Here is a 17,804-nt window from a genome sequence, read left to right as displayed (position 1 = left end):
AAACGCTTAATCCCTCGAAGTGGGGATACTCGAAGATAAGCTCTATCTCCGACTTTGTAAACTGTCTCCTTGCGTTTAGAATCTGCGTAGCTCTTTTGCCTGGACTGGGCTACCTTGAGCCTATCGCGAATCAACTTCACCTTCTGTTCAGACTCCTTAATCAGATCTGGTCCAAACAACTGGCGGTCTCCAACTTCGTCCCATGACAACGGTGTCCTACACCTCCTTCCGTACAAAGCTTCGAAAGGTGCCATCTTCAAACTAGTCTGATAGCTATTATTGTAAGAAAACTCCGCATATGGCAAATTATCGTCCCAACTAGATCCATAATCTAGCGCACAAGCTCTCAGCATATCTTCCAAAATCTGATTGACTCTCTCAGTCTGTCCATCTGTCTGCGGGTGAAAAGTTGTACTAAATTCTAGCCTAGTACCCAAAGTCTCATGCAATTGTTTCCAGAACTTTGAGGTAAACTGGGTTCCTCTATCTGATACGATGCTCCTCGGAACTCCATGCAAACCTATGATTCTGGTCATGTATATCTTTGCCAACTTAGCACTGGTGTAAGTGGTCTTTACTGGGATGAAATGAGCTACCTTTGTCAATCAATCAACTACAACCCAAATTGAGTCATAGTCTGAACGAGTCCTTGGTAATCCCGTGATAAAATCCATGCCTAGCTTATCCCACTTCCATTCGGGTATCGGCAATGGTTGCAACAATCCTGCTGGCTTCTGATGCTCTGCCTTTACTCTCTGACATACATCACAAACTGCTACATACTCCGCAATATCCTTCTTCATTCCGGTCCACCAGAAAATATCCTTCAAATCCAAATACATCTTGGTATTTCCTGGGTGAATCGAATACGGTGAATCATGGGCCTCTTGCAGAATCAACTTCCTGATTTCCGGGTTGTTGGGCACATAAACGCGGTCTTCAAACCATAGGGTGTCGTGCTCATCCTCACGAAATCCTTTAGCTTTTCCTTTGCTCAGTTTCTCCTTTATAGCGGCAACCTCTTTGTCAGTTTTCTGAACTTCTCTGATTCTATCCATCAATGTTGACTGAATTTCCAATGCTGCTACATAGCCTCTCGGAACTATTTCTAAACATAGTTCACGAAGATTTCCTGCTAACTCCTTGGATATTTCTCCTGTCATTAGTGTACTGACATGACTCTTACAGCTCAATGCATCTGCTACTACATTATCCTTCCCGGGATGATAATGCAATCTCATATCATAATCCTTGATGAGCTCCAACCATCTCCTTTGTCTGAGATTCAACTCCTTCTGCGTGAAAATGTACTTCAAACTCTTATGATCCGTGTACACCTCACAATGATTTCCAATGAGGAAATGTCTCCATGTCTTCAACGCATGCACTACGGCTGCTAACTCCAAATCATGCGTGGCATAATTCAATTCGTGGGGCTTTAGTTGTCGTGAAGCATACGAAACAACTCTTCCTTCCTGCATAAGCACTGCTCCAAGTCCTCGACATGAAGCATCGCAATACACCTCATAATCCTTGGTTTGGTCTGGCAAAATCAACACTGGTGAGGTAACCAAACGTTTCTTCAACTCCTGAAAACTTGCCTCACACTCCTCAGTCCATTTGAACTTAGTATCCTTTTTCAACAACTCCGTCATAGGTTTTGCAATCTTTGAGAAGTTCTCAATAAATCTCCGGTAGTATCCTGCGAGTCCAAGAAAACTCCGGATCTCCCCAACTGTTGTTGGTGCTTCCCACTTGGTCACAGTTTCAACTTTAGCAGGATCTACTGCTATACCTTCTCCAGATATAACGTGTCCGAGGAATCCTACTTCCTTCAACCAAAACTCATATTTGCTGAACTTGGCATATAATTGGTGTTCTATGAGCTTTCCAAGTGCCAAACGCAAATGCTCCTTATGCTCCTCTTCATTCTTCGAATATACCAGGATATCGTCAATGAACACTACGACGAACTTATCCAAAAACTCCATAAATACTTTGTCATCATGTTCATAAAATAGGCAGGCGCGTTAGTCAGTCCAAATGACATAACGGTATACTCATACAGCCCATACCTGGTGGTAAAAGCTGTCTTAGGTATATCCTATTCTCGAATCTTCAACTGGTGGTATCCTGATCGCAAATCGATCTTGGAAAACACTTTAGCACCTTGCAATCGATCAAACAGATCATTGATCATTGGTAGTGGGTACTTGTTTTTGATTGTCACTTCGTTCAATCCTCGATAATCAACAACCATCCTTAACGATCCATCCTTCTTCTCCACTAAAAGTACTGGTGATCCCCAAGGCGAAGAACTTGGGCGAATATATCCCTTATCCATTAACTCCTTAATCTGTTTCTTAATTTCCACCAAATCCTTTGCTGGCATCCTATATGGTCTCTTTGATATTGGTCCAGTGCCTGGCAATAGCTCAATCAAAAACTCAATGTCTCTATCCGGTGGCATGCCTGGCAACTCTTCGGGAAATACATCAGGAAAATCTTTTACCACTGGTACTTCCTCCTGCACAACTCCCGATAAGGAATTTACTTGTGTCCTGTTTGGCGCATGCCGGTATACATACTTGATCCTTCTCCCTTCTGGTGTGGTAAGCAAAATTGACTTACTAGCACACTCAATATTCCCTTTATACTTTGATAACCAATCCATGCCTAATATCACATCCAATCCTTGTGATTCCAATACTATTAGGTCTGAGGGAAAAACATAGTTACCAATCCTTAATGGTAACCGATCACACCATAGAATCACCACATACTCCGCTCCGGGCGAGGTTACTAACATGGGTGACCTAAGGGCTTGGGTTGGTAGGTTATACTTATCCACAAATCCCCTTGAGATGTATGAATGCGATGCACCAGTATCAAAAAGAACGAGTGCAGTAACTGACTTAACCAAAAAACTTACCTATTACTGCATCGGGCTGAGCTTCAACCTCCTCCATGTTAACGTGGTTCACCTGTCCCCTGTTAAAAGGGTTCGGCTTCTTCCCAGAACTTCCATTGACATTTTGGCCTTCAGGGCATTCATTTGCAAAGTGTCCGGTCTTCTGACACTTAAAGCAGCTGACGTGGCTCAAATCCTTCTTGGTTGGGGTTGATGGGATGCTGCGGTTCTGTCCATTGCTTCCTCCATTCCCATTACCATTCTTGGTGCCATTGTGATTGTGCGAGCTACCTACTCCATGGGTATGCTGAAAATGTCCTCCTGGTCTAGGGGTAAAACGAGGCTTCTGCTGAGCTCCTGAATTATACTTTCCTTATCCATACTTCCTCTTGCGGTTCTCAATTTGCTGCTGCTTCCCTTCAATCATAAGAGCACGGTCTACCAACTCCTGGTAGTTGTTGAAGGTGGCTACCATCAACTGCATACTCAACTCATCATTCAATCCTTCCAGGAATTTCTCCTGCTTAGCTGCATCCGTAGCAACGTCATCTGGAGCATAACGTGCTAGCTTACTAAACTCTTCCACATACTGGCCAACTGTCCGTCCTCCCTGGCGCAAGTTACAAAACTCACGCTTCTTCATAGCCATTGCTCCTGCTAAAACATGGGCAGTACGAAAAGCCTGCTGAAATTGGTCCCATGTGACAGTGTCGATTGGGAAGGTGGCTGTGAAATTCTCCCACCAAGATGCTGCGGGTCCTTCTAACTGATGTGCGGCAAACTTCACCTTCTCCACATCAGTGCATCCTGCTGTGGTCAACTCCCTAGCTATCTTGTGGAGCCAATCATTTGCTACTATCGGCTCGGTGCTACTAGAAAACACCGGCGGATTTAGCCTAAGAAAACGGGCTAAGTGGTCAACAGGTGGTGGTGGTGGTGGATTATTGTTGTTGTTCCCTTGATTCTGATTCTGAACTAACAACTGCATCAAGGTGTTCTGCTGCTGGATCAACTGGGTGAGCTCCGGCGGAAAGGCAAATCCGGGGTCACGTCTCGGAGGCATCTGAGGGTTTTAGAAAAGATGAGATATAAGAATAGAGGGGTCTAAAGGGAAAACACTACCCATATGCACATGAGGCAAAAGCACACAATTCACTTCAATCAATCAAACAAAGGCATACAATCGATCTAGCTATCGCAAAAAGTGCTCGGACTACTATATTTACATGGTGGACTACTACTACTGATGAGGTGGTCTACTAGAAATATTCTACGGTTGTAGACTCCATAATATATGCTCCTGCTTCATCAACATAGTCATCATCGCTACTATCTTGTTCCGAGTCGGTGCGTCAATGATGATGTAGTCCTCCGGGCTAATCTCCTTGGGTTCCTCGTCTTCATCTACTGGTGTCGGGCCTCCCATAAATATTCCAATCTTCTTGATTAGATCGTCATTCTTCTCCACCAATACTTCAATTTCTTCTTCATAACCTTCGCGTGTAGCCTTGAGTTCTTCCTCCAGTTTCCTTGATTCTAGTCCTAGACTTCTTCAGATCTATCATGTCGGCGCACATCTGATTCTCCTGGCGTCGAATGTGCTGGTTTAACTCCTGAATAAAAGCTGCAATTGATCTATCTTTCCTGGTGCTGATCATCTCCCAGTGTTCATCTCGGTGTCCGCAAATCTGGTAGATAGTATCCTTGAGATCCTTGCGGTAGACTTCTCCAATGTGTCCCATGGCGATGTGAGCTGCCATGCTCTTTCCTAGACTCCAAGTTGGGGCATCAAAAGAAAACTCTATGGGCTCAGTGACTGGCATGAACGTCCTTCCGGGAACTTGAACTTGAATCATCCAGCGCTCTTCTTCAGGTAAAGTGGCGTTGTAGGTTCCCGTGAAGCTTGGTATTCCTATGTTCAGGTATCTAGTGACTTCCTTCAAGTGGCGTCCAAAGGGTGTATCTTCATCTGGTTGTGTGAACTTGTTCCTTGCATCCGCCATCCTAAAGAGTAGAAAAGATGAGAAGTCAGAAGAGAGGAGAGTGATCTAGGTCTTTACTTAGTGGTCGTGTCCTACAGTCAGCGTGTGCTCTGATACCATCTCTGTAGCGACCAGACCTCAAACAGTCTGATCTCTGTGCTCCGGTGTCATCCCTGGATCAGTAATGTTGACACCACACAGTACTCGGAGGATTTATAGCAGAGTAGCAATCACACACTTATTACATCGTGTCTCAAAAGAGAACTTATTACAATAAATATGGCTTAAGGCCAACTAATAACGATAACAGCGGAAGGCTTGGAAGAAAAGTGAGTCCATCAACTCCAACGGCATCACTGAGTATAGAACCACGACCTAAAAGTCCTCAATCGTCGTCTGAAAAGTCTGCAACATTAACGTTGCAGCCCGAAAACGGGTCAGCACATGGAATATGCTGGCAAGGTAACACATAGAGAGTAATGGAATGCAACAACTATATTATATGCATATTTGGCTGGTGGAAAGCTCTATGGTTATAGTTCTTGCATAAAGCCAATTTTTCCCTACTACAAAGGAATAGAATTAATTACTATCATGGTGGTTGTTAAACATTGAGAATGGTTGACAGCATTCTCAATCCCAATTAAGTAACATCATTAAAATCCCACAAAATTAATTTAGGGTAACATGTTGAGATTCACATGATAATCCAGGTACTAGATACTCAAGATGTCCATAACCGGGGACACGGCTAACCATGATTAGTTTATACACTCTGCAGAGGTTTGCGCACTTTTCCCCACAAGACTCGATCGCCTTCGTTGGATTTCTCGCACTACATGGTGTTTGAGAAACGGATAACCGAGACATAGTCTTTCAGAAGTGCTAGCACCTTATGACGTGATAGATCGTACCACCTACATCCCCTACATCTGCTAGTCTACCACTGTAAGAGTTCACACAACTTAGTCAACTATGCCAGAGCCCATAATGGCTTGTGGCTGCACACGGAAGTTTCTAGTATGAATAATCTCATGATCCCTTTGGGCCTGGGTGGCGGTCCAAAAAAAACAGGCAAGTCCTGGATACCCCAGGTGCCTCAATCCACCCAGATGTGTGTTATGTGGCCACCTTAGATGAACCTTAAATTATAAATTCTCACATCTGTCATGGATATCACTCACCCAATCCACGTCTATGAGCATAGCATGGCATAATAAGCAAACGTAGAAGTAGCTCCCAAAGGTTTGCTAATAAACAGGTAATAGGTACTACCTCATCTACTTCCCATCCCACAATTTAATTAGATCCTAATCATGCAATGTATGAGGGTTGATCTAATGCAATAAAACTGGGTTGTAGAAAAAGGTATGATCAAAGTGTTACTTGCCTTGCTGATGATCCGCGTAACCTAGAGATTCGAAGTAACAAGCGGCGCACTCCGGGTATTCTATCGCAGACAAACAACAAGCATACAATAAGTACTCATCTAATGCACAGGTAAAACTCAAATAGAAGATCTAACCAGAAGGTTCAACTTAAGAACTCCGGTTGGCAAAAAGAATCAAATCGAACGAAGCAAAAGAAATCAAACGGCGAAAGAAAACAACTTCGTTCTAGTAATCCAAATCTAGGTCAAATTTTACTGTAGCAAAAACTTGTTCAAGTTGATTATTTGGAAAGAGGGTTTCGAGACGAAACTCCAGGCGCTTGAATTGCCTGATTCCGATAAACGAGCGAAAAGTTATACTAAAACGAAAATCGGATCAGAAATCGCGATCAGAAAATAACCGCGAAAAAATCCGACGAAAAAGAAAAACGACGAACAGAATTTTTTTTAAAAAAACTGCACGGAAAACAAGGCGGCGGCGAACCTCGAAAGGCGCGCGCTCCCGCGATGGCGGGCGGCGGCGGCGGCGGCGGCGGATTAGGGTTAGGGTTAGGGTTTCCGGGGCTGGCGGCTTCTCTCCTCTCGGGCCGGCCTCGAGTGCTATTTAAAGGCCCGGCCGGCGGTCTCCTGGCCGGATACGGCCCGTAGTCGGTTCCGTTTTTTTTAAATCCGCTCGGAAGAAAAATAAAAAGAAATACTAAACGGACTCCAAAAATCACGAAATAAATTTCGTCGGGTTCCTAAAATCAAGCCCGATAAAGTGAACATTTATCTGGGCCCAAACTAAAACTTTGAAAAATGTGCATTTTTCCTAAATTCAAATAAAAATACCGAAAAACTCCAAAATAAAACTTATTTGATTTTTTTTATTAAATCCTCAATATTTCTATATTTTGGGAAAGTCATTTTATTCCCTCTCTCATATTTTTGTAATAGAAATAATTGATGATAAAATAAATAAAATCAAATGATCCTGTTTACATAATTTGAGAAAACTCAAATGTGTAAATAACGAAATCCCCAACTCTCTCCGTGGGTCCTTGAGTTGCTTAGGATTTTCTAGGATCAAAACCAAAAGCAAAATAAAATATGATATGCATGATGACCTAATGTATAACATTCCAAATTGAAAATTTGGGATGTTACACACCGTTACCACTACTATCATATTACTTTGCTACTAAACACATTGCTGCAGATATTATGTTTCCAAGTGTGGTTGAATTGACAACTCAACTGCTAATACTTGAGAATATTCTTTGGCTCCCCTTGTGGCGGATCAATAAATTTGGGTTGAATACTCTACCCTCGAAAATTGTTGTGATCCCCTATACTTGTGGGTTATCACTTGATCAAAGTGGCCCACTTTATCCCTGTGAAAACCACTTATACGATTGAGAAGTTGGCCAAGATATATATGACCAGGATCTTATGTCTGCATGGAGTTCCGAGGACCATCGTATCAGATAGTGGAACCCGGTTTACTTTGAAGTTTTGGAATCAGCTGCACCAGACTTCGGGTACCAGGCTAGAGTTCAGTATAGCCTTTCATCCGCAGACAGATGGACAGACCGAGAGAGTCAATCAGATTTTGGAGGACATGTTGAGAGCTTGTGCGCTAGATTATGGATCTAGTTGGGATGATAATTTGCCCTACACAGAGTTCTCATACAACAGCAGTTATCAGGCTAGTTTGAAGATGGCCCCTTTTGAAGCTTTGTATGGAAGGAGGTGCAGGACACCATTGATGTGGGATGAAGTAGGAGACCGTCAGTTGTTTGGACCAGACCTAATCAAGGAGTCTGAAGAGAAGGTTAAGTTGATTCGTGATAGACTGAAGGTAGCTCAGTCCAGGCAGAAGAGTTATGATGATACTAAATGCAAGGAAGTAGTCTATGAAATTGGAGATAGGGCATATCTTCGTGTGTCACCACTTCGAGGAGTTAAACGATTCGGAGTTAAAGGAAAGTTAGCCCCGAGATTTGTAAGACCATACCAAGTTTTGGAACGTATGGGAGAAGTGGCCTACAAGTTGGAGTTACCTGAAGGATTGTCAGGAGTTCACGATGTATTTCATGTTTCCCAGTTGAAGAAGTTCCATGTAGAGATGGCCGATATTCCTCTGAGAGATACAGTGCCCCTGGAAGCAATTCAGTTGGAGAGTGACCTAACCTACGAGGAGAAACCCGTCAGGATTCTCGAGTTTGCCAGCCGAGTTACACGCAACAAGGTTATCAAGTTTTGAAAAGTTCAGAGGAGCCACCATACCAAGGAAGAAGCCACCTGGGAGCGAGAGGAAGACCTACGGAAAGACCACCCACACCTATTTTCTAGCCAACCCGAATCTCGAGGGCGAGATTCATCTTAAGGGGGGTAGGTTTGTAACATCCCAATTTTCAATTTGGATGTTATACATAGGTCATCATATGCATATCATATTTTTTATTTGCATTTGCTTGTGATCCTAGAAATCTTAAGAAACCCAAGGACCCAAGGAGAGAGTTGGAGGTTTCAGTAAAATTTCATATTTGAATTTATTTCAAATTTGAAGAAAGGATCAATTTGATTTTAATATTTTCTCTCCAATTATTTCCAATAACAAAAATAAATGAGAGAAGATAAAATGACTTATTCAACAAGGGAGAAATATTGGAGGAGAAATTTTAAAATCAATTTCTATTTTATTCGTATTTTATTTGCTATTTTATTTGAATTAGAGAAAAACTTGCATTTTTGAAAATAATTGCATTTAGTCCAGAAAAATGTTCATCTTGTCCTAAATATTAGGTTTGGACGGTGAAAATTGTTTCTGGTATTTTTAGAATTTTTTCTACATTTTATTAGGATTTTTCTTTCGTGGCGGAATTATTTAAAAAAACTTCATCGCTCGACTGTGCGGGAGCCCAGTCGGCCCAGCCAAACGCACCGCCTCCCGCTCGGGAGTCCCGACCGCCGCCACCGCAGCCATGGAGTCCGGCTCGGACTCCATCGCGTCGCCGCCCCTCCCGCAAGACAAGCCCCCTGGCCTCTTTATAAGGCGAGTCGCCCCGCCGCCTCCTCCTCGCCACCGCCCCGCCACCCGAGCCGCGCTGCCGCAGGCGTCCGCACCGCCGGGCCGCCGCAGCCGCCCCGCGTCGCCTCCCCGATCCGCCGTCGCCTCGCGCCGCCTCCACCGAACGCCGCCGCCCCGATCCACCACTGCCGCCACCGATGCCGACCTCGCCGCCAGGTTTCTTCGGTTGATCGGTAAAAATCGTTCGGTTTTCTTTCATTTTTTTCGGTTTAGATTACATCAATTTTTTTATTATTTAGGTTAATTTGCGAACGTTCACCGGTTAGATCATTTTAACGAACGGTTTTTGTTCATTAGTTTCTGTTAGCGAACGTTTGTTCGTTAGGTTTTTTATTTTAATTTTCGGCTAGGGACCTATCCGCGAATACTTTTATCACAAATTAGTCCCTAAACTTCAAACCCTCGTTACTTTTTGCTCGTTTGTCCAAATCTAGTGAAAACAACGCCAAAATCTGTGTCTTGTTCCCCTCTTTACAGATAATCAACTTGAACATGGTTTTGACAATTTAGAATTTGGTTTCAAGCAGATTTGAATTCAAACTTCTTTTGATCATAGTTTGAGTTTCGTAGCTCCGATTCGATTGATTCCTTTTGCAACTCGAAGCTCTTCTCTTGAACTTTCAGTTTGGATCTTTTCTCTTGAGTTTTACCCTTGCATCTTATGCTTGAGTGCTTATGTATGCTATTGTTTGTTCATGATAGAGTTTCCGGAGTGCAAGGCTTGCTACTATGAATCGCTAGGGTTTTCAGATCGTCGGCAAGGCAAGTAACACTTTGATCATATCCCTTCATTACCCAGTTTTTATGCATTAGTTTCAACCCTCAAACATTGCATGAGTAGGTATGTTTAACATGTGGGTTTTGGGAAGTAGTTGATGAGGTAGGAACCTATTGCCCTTTCATATTCAAACCCTTGGGTGGTACTACGTTATGCTAATATTGCTATGCTATGCTCGTAGACGTGGATTGGTTTGAGATATTCATGAAGATGTGAGAGTTATTATTAATTGATGGTTAACTTAAGGTGTCTACTTTAATACACATCTGGGTGGATTGATTGGGGCACCCTGGAGCACCCAGTGGTTGTCCGTACACCTGGAGCAATCCAGGGTTGTCCTAGGATATCCCGGAGTACCCGTGTGATCATCCTATGGTTTGCCACCCAGGCTCAAAGGGATCATAAGATTGTTCATGCTAGAAACTTCAATGTGTAGCCACAAGCTATTATGGGCTCTGGCATAGTTGAGTAAGTTGTGGGAATCCTTTCCATGATGGGCTAGCAAATGTAGGGGATTGTAGGTGTACCGACCTATCTATCGGTTAAGGGGACCTCTTCGGAAAGACTATGTCTCGGTTATACGTTTCTCAAACACCATGCAGTGTGATATCGAGTATTGTGGGGAAAAGTGCGCAAACCTCTGCAGAGTGTACAAACTAATCATGGTTAGTCGTGTCCCCGGTTATGGACATCTTGAGTATCTGGCACTTGAATTATTGATTTGATATCATCACTTTACTTAATTAATTTTGTTGGGTTTTAACTATCATTTTTGGATTGAGTTGGAGGAACCTTCTCAATGTTTTCAACAAACTTTGTAGTTAAATAAAATATATTCCTTTGTTGTAGGGTAAAATTAGCTTTATGCAAATGATAACCATAGAGCCTCCACCAGCCATATATGCATGTAGCAATAGCTGTTATTTGTTCATTTCTCTATAGTGTTATCTTGCCAGCATATTCCATGTGCTGACCTACACAGGCTGCAACATATTATGTTGCAGAGTTTTCAGACGAAGAGTAAGGTGTGCTAGGTCGTTGTCATGCACTCAGTTTTGCCGTGGAGTTGGATGGACTCTACTACCTTCGAAGCTTTTGCTGTTATCTCATTTAGATGGCCTTCAGCCATATTATTGTAATAAGTTCTCTTTTGAGACATTCGATGTAATAAGTGTGTGATTGAACTCTGTTATAAAACCTCGAGTGTCGTGTGTGTTAGCAATACCGACCTAGGGATGACACTTAAACACAGAGACTTGACCGTCTGAGGTCGGGTTGCTACAATAAGCCTTGCAAGCAATGTGACTAATGAGTTAGTTATGGGGTGATGCATTACGGAACAAGTAAATAGACTTGCCGGTAACGATATTGAAATAGGTATGTCAATACCGATGATCGAAACTCGGGCAAGTAACATACCTATGACAAAGGGAATGACATATGTTGTTATGCGGTTTGACCGATAAAGATCTTTGTAGAATATGTAGGAGCCAATATGAGCATCTAGGTTCTGTTGGGGAACGTAGTAATTCGAAATTTTCCTACGCACACGCAAATCATGGCGATGCATAGAAACGAGAGGGGAGAGTGTTGTCTACGTACCCTCGTAGACCGGCAACGGAAGTGTTGACACAACGTAGAGGAAGTAGTCGTACGTCTTCTCGATCCAACCGATCCAAGTACCGAACGTACGGCACCTCCGAGTTCTGCACACGTTCAACTCGGTGACGTCCCTCGAGCCCCGATCCAGCCGAGTGTTGAGGGAGAGTTTCATCAGCATGACGGCGTGATGACGGATGATGTTCTACTGACGCAGGGCTTCGCCTAAGCACCGCTACGATATGACCGAGGTGGAATATGGTGGAAGGGGGCACCGCACACGGCTAAGGAACGATCACGAAGATCAACTTGTGTGTCATGGGGTGCCCCCTTGCCCCTGTGTATAAAGGAGGGATGGGGGAGGTGCGGCCGGCCCCTAGGGGTGCGCCTGGAGGAGTTCTACTCCCACCGGGAGTAGGACTCCCCCCTCTTGCCTTGTTGGAGAAGGAAAGGGGAAGGGGGAAAGAGGAAAGGGGGCGCCCCCCCCCCTTCCTTGTCCTATTCAGACTAGGGGGAGGGGGTGCGGGGCCTGCCCTGAATGGCCCTCCTCTTCTCCCTTAGGGACCATGTAGGCCCATTAACCCCCGGGGGGGGGGGTTCCGGTAACCCCCCGGTACTCCGGCAAAATCCCGATTTCACCCGGAATGATTCCGTTATCCAAATATAGGCTTCCAATATATCAATCTTTATGTCTCGACCATTTCGAGACTCCTCGTTATGTCCGTGATCACATCCGGGACCCCAAACAACCTTCGGTACATCAAAACACAAAAACCCTAATTACGATCGTCACTGAACTTTAAGCGTGCGGACACTACGGGTTCGAGAACTATGTAGACATGACTGAGACATGTCTCCGGTCAATAACCAATAGCGGAACCTGGATGCTCATATTGGCTCCTACATATTCTACAAAGATCTTTATCGGTCAGACCGCATAACAACATACGTTGTTCCCTTTGTCATCGGTATGTTACTTGCCCGAGATTCGATCTTCGGTATTCCAATACCTAGTTCAATCTCGTTACCGGCAAGTCGCTTTACTCATTTCGTAATACATCATTCCGCAACTAACTCATTAGTTGCAATGCTTGCAAGGATTAAGTGATGTGCATTACCGAGAGGGCCCAGAGATACCTCTCCGACAATCGGAGTGACAAATCCTAATCTCGAAATACGCCAACCCAACAAGTACCTTCGGAGACACCTGTAGAGCACCTTTATAATCACCCAGTTACGTTGTGACATTTGGTAGCACACAAAGTGTTCCTCCGGTAAACGGGAGTTGCATAATCTCATAGTCATAGGAACATGTATAAGTTATGAAGAAAGCAATAGCAACAAACTAAACGATCAAGTGCTAAGCTAACGGAATGGGTCAAGTCAATCACATCATTCTCCTAATGATGTGATCCCGTTAATCAAATGACAACTCATGTCTATGGTTAGGAAACATAACCATCTTTAATCAACGAGCTAGTCAATTAGAGGCATACTAGTGACACTCTGTTTGTCTATGTATTCACACATGTATTATGTTTCCGGTTAATACAATTCTAGCATGAATAATAAAAATTTATCATGATATAAGGAAATAAATAATAACTTCATTATTGCCTCTAGGGCATATTTCCTTCAGTATCCCACTTGCACTAGAGTCAATAATCTAGTTCACATCGACATGTGATTAACACCCATAGTTCACATCAACATGTGACCAACACCCAAAGGGTTTACTAGAGTCAATAATCTAGTTCACATCGCTATGTGATTAACACCCAAAGAGCACTAAGGTGTGATCATGTTTTGCTTGTGAGAGAAGTTTAGTCAACGGGTCTGCCACATTCAGATCCGTAAGTATTTTGCAAATTTCTATGTCAACAATGCTCTGCACGGAGCTACTCTAGCTAATTGCTCCAACTTTCAATATGTATCCAGATTCAGATTTAGAGTCATCTGGATCAATGTCAAAATTTGCATCGACGTAACCCTTTACGATGAACCTTTTTGTCACCTCCATAATCGAGAAACATATCCTTATTCCACTAAGGATAATTTTGACCGCTGTCAAGTGATCTACTCCTAGATTACTATTGTACTCCCTTGCCAAAAACAGTGCAGGGTATACAATAGATCTAGTACACAGCATGGCATATTTTATAGAACCTATGGCTGAGGCATAGGGAATGACTTTCATTCTCTCTCTATCTTCTGCCGTGGTCGGGTTTTGAGTCTTACTCAACTTCACACCTTGTAACACAGGCAAGAACTCCTTCTTTGACTGTTCCATTTTGAACTACTTCAAAATCTTGTCAAGGTATGTACTCATTGAAAAACTTATCAAGCGTCTTGATCTATCTCTATAGATCTTGATGCTCAATATGTAAGCAGCTTCACCGTGGTCTTTCTTTGAAAAACTCCTTTCAAACACTCCTTTATGCTTTGCAAAATAATTCTACATTATCTCTGATCAACAATATGTCATTCACATATACTTATCAGAAATGTTGTAGTGCTCCCACTCACTTTCTTGTAAATACAGGCTTCACCGCAAGTCTGTATAAAACTATATGCTTTGATCAACTTATCAAAGCGTATATTCCAACTCTGAGATGCTTACACCAGTCCATAGATGGATCGTTGGAGCTTGCATATTTTTTAGCACCTTTAGGATTGACGAAACTTTCTTGTTGCATCATATACAACTTCTTCTTTAATAAATCCATTAAGGAATGTAGTTTTGTTTATCCATTTGCCAGATTTCATAAAACGTGGCAATTTCTAACATGATTCGGACAGACTTAAGCATAGACACGAGTGAGAAACTCTCATCGTAGTCAACACCTTGAACTATTCAAAAACCTTTTGTGGCAATTCTAGCTTTGTAGATAGTAACACTACTATTAGCGTCCATCTTCCTCTTGAAGATCCATTTAATCTCAATGGCTCGCCGATCTTTGGGCAAGTCAATCAAAGTCCATACTTTGTTCTTATACATGGATCTCATCTCAGATTTCATGGCCTCAACCCATTTCGCGGAATCTGGGCTCATCATCGCTTCCTCATAGTTCGTAGGTTCATCATGGTCAAGTAACATGACCTCCAGAACAGGATTACCGTACCACTCTGGTGCGGATCTCACTCTGGTTTACCTACGAGGTTCGGTAGTAACTTGATCTGATGTTACATGATCATCATCATTAGCTTCCTCACTAATTGGTGTAGTAGTCACAGGAACAGATTTCTGTGATGAGCTACTTTCCAATAAGGGAGCAGTTACAGTTACCTCATCAAGTTCTACTTTCCTCCCACTCACTTCTTTCGAGAGAAACTCCTTCTCTAGAAAGGATCCATTCTCAGCAATGAATATCTTGCCTTCGGATCTGTGATAGAAGGTGTACCCAACAGTTTCTTTTGGGTATCCTATGAAGATTTAATTCTCCGATTTGGGTTCGAGCTTATCATGTTGAAACTTTTTCACATAAGAATCGCAGTCCCAAACTTTAAGAAACGACAGCTTAGGTTTCTCGCCAAACCACAGTTCATATGGTGTCATCTCCATGGATTTAGATGGTGCCCTATTTAACGTGAATGTAGCTGTCTCTAATTGCATAACCCCAAAACGATAGTGGTAGATCGGTAAGAGACATCATAGATCGCACTATATCTAATAAAGTACGGTTATGACGTTCGGACACACCATTACACTGTGGTGTTCCAGGTGGCGTGAGTAGTGAAACTATTTCACATTGTTTTAACTGAAGGACAAACTCGTAACTCAAATATTTTACTTCTACGATCATATCGTAGAAACTTTTATTTTTGTTACGATGATTCTCCACTTCACTCTGAAATTCTTTGAACTTTTCAAATGTTTGAGACTTGTGTTTCATTAAGTAGATATACTCATATCTGCTCAAATCATCTGTGAAGATCAGAAAATAATGATACCTGCCGTGAGCCTCAATATTCATTGGACCACATACATCAGTATGTATGATTTCCAACAAATATGTTGCTCGCTCCATTGTTCCGGAGAATGGAGTCTTAGTCATCTTGCCCATGAGGCATGGTTTGCAAGCATCAACTGATTCATAATCAAGTGATTCCAAAAGCCCATTAGCATGGAGTTTCTTCATGCGATTTACACCAATATGACCTAAACGGCAGTGCCACAAATAAGTTGCACTATTATTATTAACTTTGCATCTTTTGGCTTCAATATTATGAATATGTGTATCACTACGATCGAGATCCAATGAACCATTTTCATTGGGTGTATAACCATAGAAGGTTTTATTCATGTAAACAGAACAACAATTATTCTCTAACTTAAATGAATAACCGTATTGCAATAAACATGACCAAATCATATTCATGCTCAACGCAAACACCAAATAACATTTATTTAGGTTCAACACTAATCCCGAAAGTATAGGGAGTGTGCGATGATGATCATATCAATCTTGGAACCACTTCCAACACACATCGTTACTTCACCCTTGACTAGCCTCTGTTCATTCTGCAACTCCCGTTTCGAGTTACTACTCTTAGCAACTGAACCAATATCAAATACCGAGGGGTTGCTACGAACACAAGTAAAATACACATCAATAATCTGTATATCAAATATACCTTTGTTCACTTTGCCATCCTTCTTATCCGCCAAATACTTGGGGCAGTTCCGCTTGTAGTGACCAGTCCCTTTGCAGTAGAAGCACTTAGTCTCAGGCTTAGGTACATACTTGGGTTTCTTCTCCTGGGCAGCAACTTGCTTGCTGTTCTTGTTGAAGCTCCCCTTCTTCCCTTTGCCCTTTTCTTGAAACTAGTGGTATTGTCAACCATCAACACTTGATGCTTTTCTTGATTTCTACCTTCATCGATTTCATCATCATGAAAAGCTCTAGAATCGTTTTCGTCATCCCTTGCATACTATAGTTCATCACGAAGTTCTACTAACTTGGTGATGGTGACTAGAGAATTCTATCAATCACTATTTTATCTGGAAGATTAACTCCCACTTGATTCAACCGATTGTAGTACCCAGACAATCTGAGAACATGCTCACTCCTTGAGGTATTCTCCTCCATCTTTTAGCTATAGAACTTGTTGGAGACTTCATATCTCTCAACTCGGGTATTTGCTTGAAATATTAACTTCAACTCCTGGAACATCTCATATGGTCCATGACGTTCAAAACGTATTTGAAGTCCCGATTCTAAGTTGTTAAGCATGGTGCACTAAACTATCAAGTAGTCATCATATTGAGCTAGCCAAACGTTCATGACGTCTGCATCTGCTCCTGCAATAGGTCTGTCACCTAGCCGTGCATCAAGGACATAATTCTTCTGTGCAGCAATGAGGATAAACCTCAGATCACGGATCCAATCCGCATCATTGCTACTAACATCTTTCAACTTAGTTTTCTCTAGGAACATATCAAAAATAAAACAGGGGAGCTAAATGCGAGCTATTGATATACAACATAGATATGCTAATACTACCAGGACTACGTTCATGATAAATTTAAGATCAATTAATCATATTATTTAAGAACTCCCACTTAGGTAGACATCCCTCTAATCCTCTAAGTGATCACGTGATCCAAATCAACTAAACCATAACCGATCATCACGTGAAATGGAGTAGCTTTCAATGGTGAACATCACTTATGTTGATCATATATACTATATGATTCACGCTCGACCTTTCGGTCTCAGTATTCCGAGGCCATATCTGCATATGCTAGGCTCGTCAAGTTTAACCTGAGTATTCTGCGTGTGCAAAACTGGCTTGCACCCATTGTAGATGGACGTAGAGCTTATCACACCCGATCATCACATGGTGTCTGGGCACGACGAACTTTGGCAACGGTGCATACTCAGGGAGAACACTTTTATCTTGAAATTTAGTGAGAGATCATCTTATAATGCTACCGTCAATCAAAGCAAGATAAGATGCATAAAAGATAAACATCACATGCAATCAAAATATGTGACATGATATGGCCATCATCATCTTGTGCCTTTGATCTCCATCTCCAACACATCGTCATGATTTCCATCATCACC

Source organism: Triticum dicoccoides, chromosome 2A (assembly GCF_002162155.2).
Source record: "Triticum dicoccoides isolate Atlit2015 ecotype Zavitan chromosome 2A, WEW_v2.0, whole genome shotgun sequence".
NCBI classification, from domain to species: domain Eukaryota; kingdom Viridiplantae; phylum Streptophyta; class Magnoliopsida; order Poales; family Poaceae; genus Triticum; species Triticum dicoccoides.
Note: the sequence above shows the minus strand (reverse complement) of the source record.